We start from the raw sequence: 11,294 nt of genomic DNA on the forward strand, positions 1-11,294 counted from the left end.
GTGATTGTCCCAGCAGGCCCAAGACTTCAAGTGCATGAGTTAGATCCCTTCCTCCGGTGGGAAATACCTAGGTCAGAATTCACACTAAAGCCTGGCTTGTGATCCAAGTGAGTTTTTATAAAGGGTAGAAGAAGTTTCAGGTTTTACCCAGGCACCATCAGGGCATTTCACACCCACACGTGATGGCCTGAAGCCAAAGAGACCACAGCACAAGGGAGGAGCAGCTGGAAAAGGGAGGGTGGCCTCCCAATTCTGGCTTTTGAGGGCCCTCCACTTGGAGGCATAGTCGAAGGTGCCACTTGAGCCCATTGGCTGAATTAAGCCCACCTGGCCTAGATTGGGGCCCACCCAGGTGTACTGGCTTCCTGGCTCAAGGACCGGAATTTGTGCATGCCCTCTATCCTTTATTGGCTTCCAACTTCCTGTAAGGGGAGGAGAGAGGCCTTGGCAAGCAGAGGGACAACCCCTGGTTTCTGCCTCTAGCAACCTCACACATGTGATGGATGCAAGCATCTGTTCCCCAACCTTGGCTGGAATCTGTGTCCATGGTGATTCTCTCCTTCCCCTATTCCCGGGGCTAGGGTTAAGGTGCCTCTTTCTGTGAGTTGAGTGCAGGTCGCAAGGGGCAAGGGAGCACTCTCAAGGGTGTCTTTTTTAGGACACTACAGCATATCCAGCCTTGGGAACATCATTCTCAACCAAATAACTACCATCTGTTAAAAAGGTTAGTCAGGAACTTTCTGAAGGGATGTCCTTGAGATCGTTCCTGGCTGCCTGCATCGGTTTGCATGCGGACCTGCTGACCACCATGCAGGGGGGCTCTCTCCTTTTTCTGGTAAGATTACAAGGTTCAGTGAAGTGCAGGTTCAAATCTGCATTACTGGCCCCTCTAATAGTAAAGCCTGATATTTCAACAGGCAGTAGGTGGAAAACCACAGGCTTCCCTTAGCATTTAGGACCCCAATGATATATGGTGAGGTGTACATGATCAGGTCATTTCCTTGAGGCAATTGAGTGGCCTCAGGAGTTAGCAGGACCACTGCTGCCACCACGCAGAGACAGTGAGGCCATCCTTCTGTAAGTATGCAACTGGTTGTAGCAAGGCCCTCCTAGTTTGGGTTAGCACACCTAGGGTAATCCCTGTTCTTTTCGCTACCTTTAAATGGAAATTCTGCCTGATGGGGAGACTACAGCTCCCTTTAATTGCTGAAAGACCTATTCTGCGTCAAGCTCCCAAGAGAGGTTAAGACAGTGTTGTTTTTGAGCTTTCTTGAGGAGAGTGTACGGAAGACAAAACAATTTCACTGTTCCCTGGGATCCATAGTCTGCAGAACCCAGTGATACCCAAGAAGGTAGAGGGTAGACGATAGGCAACTATGTGTTCAATTCTCTTTCACTAGGGTTCTAGAGCCCTCTGATAATACTAATCCCAGGTAGCAAACTTGCTGTTGGCAAGCTGAGCCTTGCCCTGTGAAATTTTGTATCCACTTTTGGCTAATAGATTTAACCAAGCCATGGTAGTCTCAATGCAGACCCCCTCAGAAGGTGCACAAAGAAGCTTATCATCCATAGACCGGAAACAGTGACCTCTGGATGGGAGAAATGACTCAGGTCTTGAGCAAGGGTCTGACAGAACATGTGAGGATTGTCATAGAACCCCTGGAGGAGAAAGGTCCAGATGAGCTGGGCTGACAGGTCCGAGGGTTCTTTAAACGCAAATATAAACTGAGAATCTGGATGCAAGAGAATACAAAAGAAAGCACCCTTTAGGTGTAAGACTGCAAACCTTTCGGATCCCTAGGGACAGGGAGTAGAGTTTGGGGACTACTTGGTGTTTGGGAATCATAGCCTCATTTACACGTCTTAGATCTTAAACCAGTCTCCAGTTCCCATTGAGTTTCTGAACTCCTAGTATGGGGGTATCACAAGGGCTATTGCCAGGCACCATAAGGCCTTAAACTTTCAAGTTCTCAATAATCTTGCACGGGCCCTGTCTTGCTGCTGATCTGAACAGGTACTGCCTCTGGATGGGGAATGAGGTGGGGTCTCGATTTAATCAGGGCAGGCAGGGCTCTCCCTATTTGTTGCTGAACTGCCCCAACCTGTGGGTGGATTTCTTCCTCCACTAGAGGCAAGCAAAGGATTGGTTCTGGTCCTACATTCACATAAATGATTGTCTGGAACTTGGGTAATAAAGCCCTCTACAGTAAGCCGGTAGGGCTTTCTGGCATGATCAGGAAGACATGAGCAAACAGCACTTCTCGCCAATCATGGCTCAGAGTCTGAGAGCTTATCAGATACTCCCCGGATTGAGGTGCTATTTTTTCACTAGGGGGACCAGGATAGAAGAGTGGGACTGAGAAAGTGACACTCTTGTCAAAAGCAACTCCTTTGCCCTTGACATTTAGGCATACCCGAGGCTCCCTGGGGGTCATGGAACAAATGGGCACCAAGAAGGACTGCCTGAACTCCTTCAATCTTGTTGTTGGACCCTTGGAGTGGTGGAGTCCACCTAGGCTGCCTACACTGCCTAGAACAATCCTTCCTCCGGTGGTCTCCTCCAAATTGGGGACAGGGCTCAGGCGGTCCCCTGCTCATTGGGAGCAATTCCTTCAGAAGTAATCCTGCTGACTACATAAGTCACAAGTTTCCCCCTGAGGGCAGCCCCCAAGAGCTCCCAGGTTAGCTTCTTGTAGAGCCATGACAAAGGCTGCCATTCTCTACTCTCTCCGATCCTTTTCCTCCCTCTCCTCCTGGTCTCTGTAAAAGACCGAGGTAGAATGTTTAGGCACTTATGTCCAGGGCTGCCTGGGTGATAAATGTGTCTTTTAATGGGACCTGACCCTCAAGTGAGTCTCAGGAGACAGGAGGTTGTTTCTTCATGGCCTCCACAATCACTCCAGAAATACCGTGGGATTTTCTCTTTTCTCCTGAGTAATGGCAGAAAGCTTAGAGTAATCGAAAGGCTTTCTCTTAGATCAGCTGAGGCCTGCTAGGATATGGGTTTATGAAAGGTCTCCTATTTTAATCTCCAAGCTTATTGAGGTCCCACTCTAGGTCAACCTAGGGAACAGCCTGATTTACAAGAAAAGCCTAGCAGAGAACAAGCTTTTACCTGTGTAGTTATATCATCCCATGCATTTAAAATGTACCACTCATTTCCAAAAGATGGAACTGCCTCTAGTACTGTGGATTTCTCTGATCTAGTCAGGGTCTGGTCTAGCAGGAGTATTACATCTCACCAGGAAAGGTGAAAAGTCTGGACTAGTCCCTGGAAAGTGTCTATATACTTTTCAGGGTCATCTAAGAACTTTCCCAGATCTGTCTTAACTTGCCTCAGGTTGGAAAGGGGAAAGGGCACCTGTACCTTGCTGGAAAAGTCCCCTGAGCCCACCTCTTAAAGAGGCTACTATACAGCTCTAGTGATCTCCTGTTTGCTTCTTAAAGGGACTTTTGTTTTCAGAGGGGTTAGTAATGCTGATAGACTCAAGGAGTCTATGAAAATGGAGGATAGGAAGTTGTCACCACAGGTTCACAGGGAGATTCTTGTTGGTGTGGAGAGGGACTAAGAGCTTGGACGTGGTCTTGGTTTTTCAGCTGTTAAGGCTTTAAGGAGAGCCATGTCCAAACGACAACTTCTGCATAACTTCTGATTACCACAAAGGGCAAAAAGGCTTTCACATAGGAAACATCAGACTACCTGTTCTTCCATTTGCAAAATAATTCTAATTGAAGGATGGGAGTAACCCAACACTCACTCACTCTTTCAGGCTCTGATACCTGAAAACGAATCAACAACAAAACACACACACAAAAGGTACTGTAAATCAAAAAGACCATCCTCAAATTTCTATGGAAATGCAATGGGCCCCAAATAGCAAAAGGAATCTTGAAAAAGCACAACTACGTAGGACGACACACACTTCCCAGTCTCAGAGTTTGTTATCTGCTACATATATCAAGGCAGGCTAGTCCTTGTGTAACAATAGACCCCACTGGAATTGGGACTCTAGAAATAAACCCACACATCTGTAGCAAATGATCTTCAACAACAGTGCTAAATCCATCCATTGAGAGGAAACCATCTCCTTTATAAGTTGTGCTGGGACAACTGGGTTTTCACACACTAAAGAGCGAAATTGGATTAATATTTTCCAAAATATAAAAAAATTAGCTCAGCTTTTTGTAAACACAAAATGAGATAGTGAAAACTATAAAACTCGTAGACAAAAACATAGGGAGAATGCTTCAGGATCTACTTTTCAACACTAGTGTTTTAGTTACCTAGGGCTGATCTAACAGAGCTGCCATCGGCTTTAACGGCAACTTTATTTTCTCGCAGAACAGGAAGTCCGTATTCAGGGCAGCAGCTCCCAGAGAAGGCTTTCTTTCTGCAGGTACCTGGGAAGGTCCTTGTCACTTTACTTTATTGACCAGTTCCTTGGAGATTTCCATGTGCCTTGGTATCTATTTTACCCCATCTCTGCTTGTCTTGCTTGCTGCTTTAATCTGTTTGCCAAAAAAAAAAACCCTGACTCAAGATACACCTTACACTAATCCTTCCTCATTGACAGATCGAAGACATGCCATTCCCAAATAGGATTATAACTACAGACACAGAGATTAGAATTGACACCAATGTTTTGGAAGGACTTAATTCAATCCATAGTGAATGGATTCTTAGATATGATACCAAATAGATACATGGGACCTCATTAAAATTAAAACGTTTTGTTCTTTAAGGGAACAAAATGAAGAAGAAAATAACAGAATGGGAAATGGGAATTGTATCTCTGATAAAGGTTTAATATTCAGAATATATCTCTATTTCTATTTATAGCTACATAAAAAGGCCAAGTCTAAGGGCATTGCTACTAAGGTTACAGTTTACACATACACAGGTTTACTCCAAATAAAACACGTGTGACTATGTCTCTACAATCAACGGCCAGCTGCAGATGAGTTCAGACAAGTTCTCGCAGTAATATTCTTGTTTTAGTCTCATTAGGGTACCAGAAAAAAAAGTCCAAATAAAACAGTGGTTTACAATGGGTTCTGCTCCACCAGTCAATTCAAGGCAGAGGTCAGCTCAGAAAGTGAGGGCATTATAGCGATTGATTTTATGGATTCCAAATTAGGTAATTGTTTTAATTGGTCATTTTTTGGGGGGCTCTTACAAATCTTGTAACAATCAATAGTATTAAGCACACTTTGTACATATGATGCCATCAACATTTCCAAAACAATTTATTTCTACTTGAGCCTTTGGTATCAGCTCCTCTTTTACCCCCTCCCTCCCCAACCCTCCAATCCTCATGAATCCTTGATCAATTATATATTATTATCATTGTTGTTTCATGTCTTACACTGTCCGTTGTCTCCCTTCATCCACCTTTGTTATTCATCCCCTTGAGGGGGGATTATATATCCAACCTTGTGATGGGTTCCTCCTTTCTCCCCCACTTCCACCAACCCCCTACCCAACATGATATCACTACTCCCGTTACTGTTCGTGAGGATTTTATCTGTCCTGAGTTCCATGTGTGGAGAGCTCTTATCTGTACCAATGTACATGCTTTGGTCTAGCCGGATTTGTAAGGTAGAACTGAGGTCACGGGTAGTGGGGGGAGGAAGCATTCAAGAACTAGAGGAATGATGTGTGTTTCATTTGTGCTATACTGCACCCTGGTTAGCTCAACTCTTCTTTGTGATGCTTCTGTGAGGGGATATCCAGATGAGCTTTGGGTCTCCACTCCAACCCCACTCTTTCCAAAAAAGGTAATCTTGACAGATTTTTCTCTAAGGATACAGGACACCCATAAGGGCTTATTATGGAGAAGTTTTAAGAAAATTGAAAACTGCATTGGTGAGGAAAAGACCAGGAAAGTTGCAATGGGGAAATTTTTTCCATCATGGCAATGCACCTACTCATTCTTGGAGAGTAGCTAAGGGCTGTCCTGAAAGAATTTCATTGGGAGTCCTTACTCCATTCACCATTCAGCTGTGATCTTGCCCATTTAGTTTTATTGTTGGTCCCCAAACTCAAATAACATTTAAAAGGAACATAATTTGAGTCCCTTAAGAATACCAAACATTGTGGGGGGAGGAGGGAAAAAAGGTGGAACCAATCACAATGATTGACGCATACCCCACCCCTCCCAGGGGGATGAACAACAGGAACAAGGGTGAAGGGAAACAGTGGTTGGTGTAAGGTATGAAAGTAATAATAATTTATAATTTATCAAGGGTTCATGAGGGTGGGAGAGTGGGGGAGGGATGAAAAAAAGAAGGGCAGATGATACCAAGGGCTCAAATAGAAAGTAAATGTTTATAAAATGAGTATGGCAACATATGTACAAATATGCTTGATACAATGGATGTATGGATTGTTATAAGACCTGTAAGAGCCCCAGATAAAATTATTTTAAAAGAAAAAAGGAAGAATAACAAAAAAAGCCATTTTGATGTGGTATAATTGAAGAATACTGAATTCTCTGGGGAAGGATTGAGAGATGGAAACACCAACTTCAGAAGAGAAAAAAATTTATTAAAAAAAGAATAAGATCATAAAGCTATATGGAGGATATGTCAAAAAGCAATGGTTTCACATTGCTATGTTTGTGTTTACTTAAGGCTTATATGATTTTGTAGCAATAATTTTTTTACATACCATCCTGTGTGTGTATACACATATATATGTGTATGTATGCATGTGTATTTGCATATATATAACCCACAACTTAACAATGAAAAGACCAAAACCTAGCCAAAATATGAGAAAAGGAATTACATTAAAACATTACCAAAGAAAAATTACAAATGGCTAATAAACACATGGAAAGATGCTCAGAATCATTGGTTATTTGGGAAATGCAAGTCAAACAACAAGAAAATCACAACACCAACTAAGGCTTTGATGAAAAAAAAATAGAAAAAATGTTGGCAAGGATGTGGAGAAATAAGAACACTCATCCACTGCTAGTGCCATTTTGAAATGACCCAGCTGCTGTGGAGAACAGATTGGTCGTTCCTCAAAAAGTTGCACCAATGTTCATTGCAGCACTGTTCGCATGAGCCAAAAGACAAGAGCAGCCTAAGTAACCAAGAACACAGGAATGGATAAACCACACATTGTGCAGCCATCAAAAGGAATGACATTCTTGATGCACGCTGTCGCATGGATGGACCTTGAAAACATCATAAGGGAAATCAGTCCATCACTAATGACAAAAATGAGTTCACTTCTACGGAGGATCTAAAACAGGCAAGTCTATACAGGCATAGGTTATTGGTGGCTACCAAGGGCAGGCCTTAGGGAGGGGGCAAGGGGAGCTCATTGCTTAGGAAACACTGAGATTCTGTTCAAGGGGCTGGAAGATTTGAAAGCGGACGATAACAGAGACAGTTGCACAACATTTCATTGACTTGTACATGTGAAAAATGTTGAAATGGAAAATGATTTGTATTTTTACATATTTACAATCAAAAGCTTTAAGGAGACAAGAAATATAGTTATCCATAAATTATATCATATGATAAAGATCGCATGCACTACAGAAAAAAATAAAACATTGGGAGTTGCAAGGGGGAATCTGTGAATGGAATTTGCTCATCTCAATAGGATAGTTGATAGACTGCATTGCAAAGGAACTTCATGATAGATTTCATTGCCGAAGGAGGTAAGTAGGCGAGTCTTTCACTGGGGGAAAGTGTTCCGACTAGAGAGAACAGGCAGTGCAAAACTCTGCAAGTGGATGCGCGTGCCAGATATCCTAGGAACAGCAGGAAGAATGGCTTAACAATAGCAGAGTGATCATGGGAAACCTTGACATTAATGGTGACAACTTTAGATTTCCTTTATTTCAAAGGAGAGGACACTAGAGAGTGAGCTCTGGAGTTTGTAAAGGCTCACTCTGGCTGCTGCATTGAGAGAAGACTGGAGCTGGAGATGAAGCAGAGGGAAATCTGAGGGCTTACTTAGGAGCAGGTGCATGTAACCTGGGAGAATGATGGTGGTAGATTTGGGCGATGAGGTGGATTTGACCCTGCCTGGTGGGGTTTATCAGGATAGGAGCAACAGAAGCGGTGAAAAGTGGTTGAATTCGGGATCTTTTGAAAGTGAGGCCAACATTATTTCTTGGTACATTCCATATGGATATGACAGAAAGATCAGTCTTTGGTATACATGGTCAGCGTGCTTACCTGCTGATCAAAAGGTTGAGTGTTCAAGTCCACTCACAGGCACCTTGCAAGAAGATCCTGCTGATCATTTTTGCCGCTCCTGATACGGATTATGCACTTGTTTGGTGCAGACCTGGTACCTCCTTTGTGAAGTGGCAGCTGAGGAGACTACCATCCACCATAGCCAATGAAAACCCCAAGGAAGGAGTCAAGGTAGAATAGCCAGTGTGTAACTTTGAGGGCAGCAGAGCCAGATGGTTATGTGGTGCCCTTTAAGATTACAAGGATACATTGTGTAGTAAACTAGTGAAATTCTCTTGTGAATGACAGGCTCTGTCAATGTGGCAGCCAATCAATGAATTAGACACTCCCACATAGTGACACTCCCACATAGTGACACTCCCACATAGTGACACTCCCACATAGTTAGAAATGAAGGGTGAAGACACAAGTAAAGTTGAGGGGTTCCAGCAGTAGACAGGATGTGTCTTCTAAAATATCAGAGCCTGCGACTTTATTCCAGGACTATTCATGCATTCTCAACTAGAAACCAAAATTTGTTTCCACCAGATCTACTTCCTTGTAGTGTCAAGTTCTCTAAGCATGCATTTCCCTTCCACACGTCTTTATTGTACGTGAAGTACATGCACACAAGCATATTGAATTTTTGTTTTACTGAATAGACAATGGTGTGTTTCGGTCATCATCAAGTAGAGATTACATGAGGAGAAATGCTGGCTGGGTGTTAGTCTAGGTACTTTCGAGAAACAAATCCACAGAAACTCATATGTATAGGAGAGTTTTATATGAAGGGTAAATGCGCATCAAGAAAACATCCCAACCCAGTGCTACTCAAGGCCACAAATCCAATATTAACCCATATGTCCAACACCAAGCCATAAAGTCCTCCTCTATCTCACAAAACTCACACAATGATGCCAACTGCAGGAGGAAAGCGGAATCAGTGAATGTGTAAGCATTTCAGCGCTGGCAGGGGTCTCCACACGGCTGCTCCAGCACCCAGGGCTGCATCGGGGTAGGTCCATGTGGCTTCTCCTCAGGGATGTCTTGCAGGAAGTGAGCCTTGCCAGCTGAAGCAGGGAACTGGCTAAGGCAGCTGCACCATGGTGCAACCATCACAAAGCAAGAGACCCGAGAAATAGAAAGGCAAGGCTCACAGAGCCATTTATCTCTCTGCCCTTCAATTAACCCCACGTGTTTATCAGCCAGGTTGGCACAATAAACTAACTCAACCCCCCTTCTCCATTTGTGGTATGCTCATTCAGCCCTTTCCTTTGTATTCTAGTAAGTTATTTTGCTGTCACTGCTTAATAAGAACAACAACATAAAAATCCTTGTACACTTTGACTGATTGGAGAATTTTAATATTTTCATTTATCATTATGAAACCAAGGGCAATTGTTATAACTTTTTGTACATAGCTGTTACATGTAGGGCAACCTGTCTTTAAGTAGGGCAATCTATCTCTAAGTCACGGTAAATTGCTCTAAAAGAAATCATCTTTAGATCATTTTCCCTTGAAGTCAAGGACCTTGTTGTTTAAATAAACTTCTTTAAGTTGAAACAATTAAAAGAAAGGAAAAAACCCCTCGAATGATCTACTTCTGAAAAATCAGCCAATGAAAACCCAACAGAACAGGGTTCTACTCTGACCCCAGAGGGGTTTCCGTGAGCTGAAACTGACTCCTGGAAAAGCAGAGAGAAGTCAGGGTGACTTCAATGATTTTTACCTGAGCAACTAGAGAATGGAATTGCCAGGAAAGGAGGATTTCAAAGAATAAGTGAGATAGACTTGTTGAGAAAAACCAGGAGTGGAATTTGAACATGCTAAATTAGATACACAGAGAAAAGATTGATGTGGTCCAAAGTTTTATTTTATTTGGATCGATAGTCGATGTTCATGGAAGCAACACTCAAGAAATCAATGTATTGCATTGGGCCATTGGAAGCTGGAGAGTGAATAAGGAAGACCACAGATAAATAGATGCATTCAAATTCGGTGTTGTAAAAGAACGCTATTTACCATAGACTCCCAGAAGGACAAAAAAGTCCTTTCTTGAAAGAAGTACAGTGGGGTGCTCCTTAGAAGTGAGGATGGTGAAGCTTTGTCTCAAATACTTTGGGCGTGTTATCAGGAGAGACCAGTCCCTGGAAAAGGGCAACATGCTTGGTAAAATGGAAAGTCCGTGAAAAACAAGACCTTAGACGTGATGGATTGACACAGGGACCGGACATAGGATTGCTATGAGTCAGAACCCACTAGACAGTAGCCAACAACAACATTAAATGTCCAGGGGGAGATACTCAGTAGTCAGTCTGGAGTTGAGGAAAGCTATGAAAGCCAGAAGCCGCTGGCAGATTGATGGAATATAAAACCACGAGCTCTCCAAGGGCATACACGTAGACCCAGGAGTGGACCACAGACGGACTGTGACATTCCAAAGTTCAGAAGTCAGAGAACAGAGAAAGCACCGGCAAAGGATAGCACGATGATTAACTGGTCATTCTCATGATATTATACTATGGGGCTTCAACAATTTTGTGGATAAAAAGGAATGAATGAATGAATGAATGAAAGAATAAAAAGAAAAGGGAACATGTTGAATCCCCTTCACACAAAAACTATTTTCACAGGGCTTGTAGGCGTTAGGGACTCGGTAGAAATGCTCCCCTCGCCTCACTCCTTTTCTGCACCCCCTTGCTCTCTTATCACTGGTGGTGATGGTTGCTGTTGTGGCGGCTACTCCCATCATTCTCATGCCGGTCTACTCACAGTTACTTAGCTTTTCCGTGTTTGTATTCATTTTATCATCCCGACTGAATCATACATGACCTGGTGGGCGGATGGGTGAACTCTGTCCCCTGCTCTCGCGCGGTGTGCTTTCCATGGAAGGAGCAGGGTAAGGTCTTGTTACTCCTCACAGCTTTAAGATAGAACAACTTTATAGTCCAAACTTGTTTGATTGGAAGACTGATCCACCTCCTCTCTATATGCATAAAATGTGTGAAAAATCCTCTAACAAAAACACATGCTGTGTGTCCATAAATACTCATCAGTTTGCGTTTCCATTTGCATTATTTCTGAGCTTGGG

The 11,294-nt window shown here is 43.2% G+C and overlaps 1 protein-coding gene across 1 annotated transcript in view; it reads left to right on the forward strand.

Moving 5' to 3' along the window:
• MAMDC2 (MAM domain containing 2) overlaps positions 1–11,294 on the forward strand; it is a 207,238-nt gene that overhangs the window by 161,985 nt on the left and 33,959 nt on the right. The gene's annotated exons all lie outside the window — the stretch shown is intronic.

The sequence above is a fragment of the Echinops telfairi genome, unplaced genomic scaffold (assembly GCF_000313985.2).
Source record: "Echinops telfairi isolate 266 unplaced genomic scaffold, ASM31398v2 ScPeMD7_22;HRSCAF=79, whole genome shotgun sequence".
NCBI lineage: Eukaryota > Metazoa > Chordata > Mammalia > Afrosoricida > Tenrecidae > Echinops > Echinops telfairi.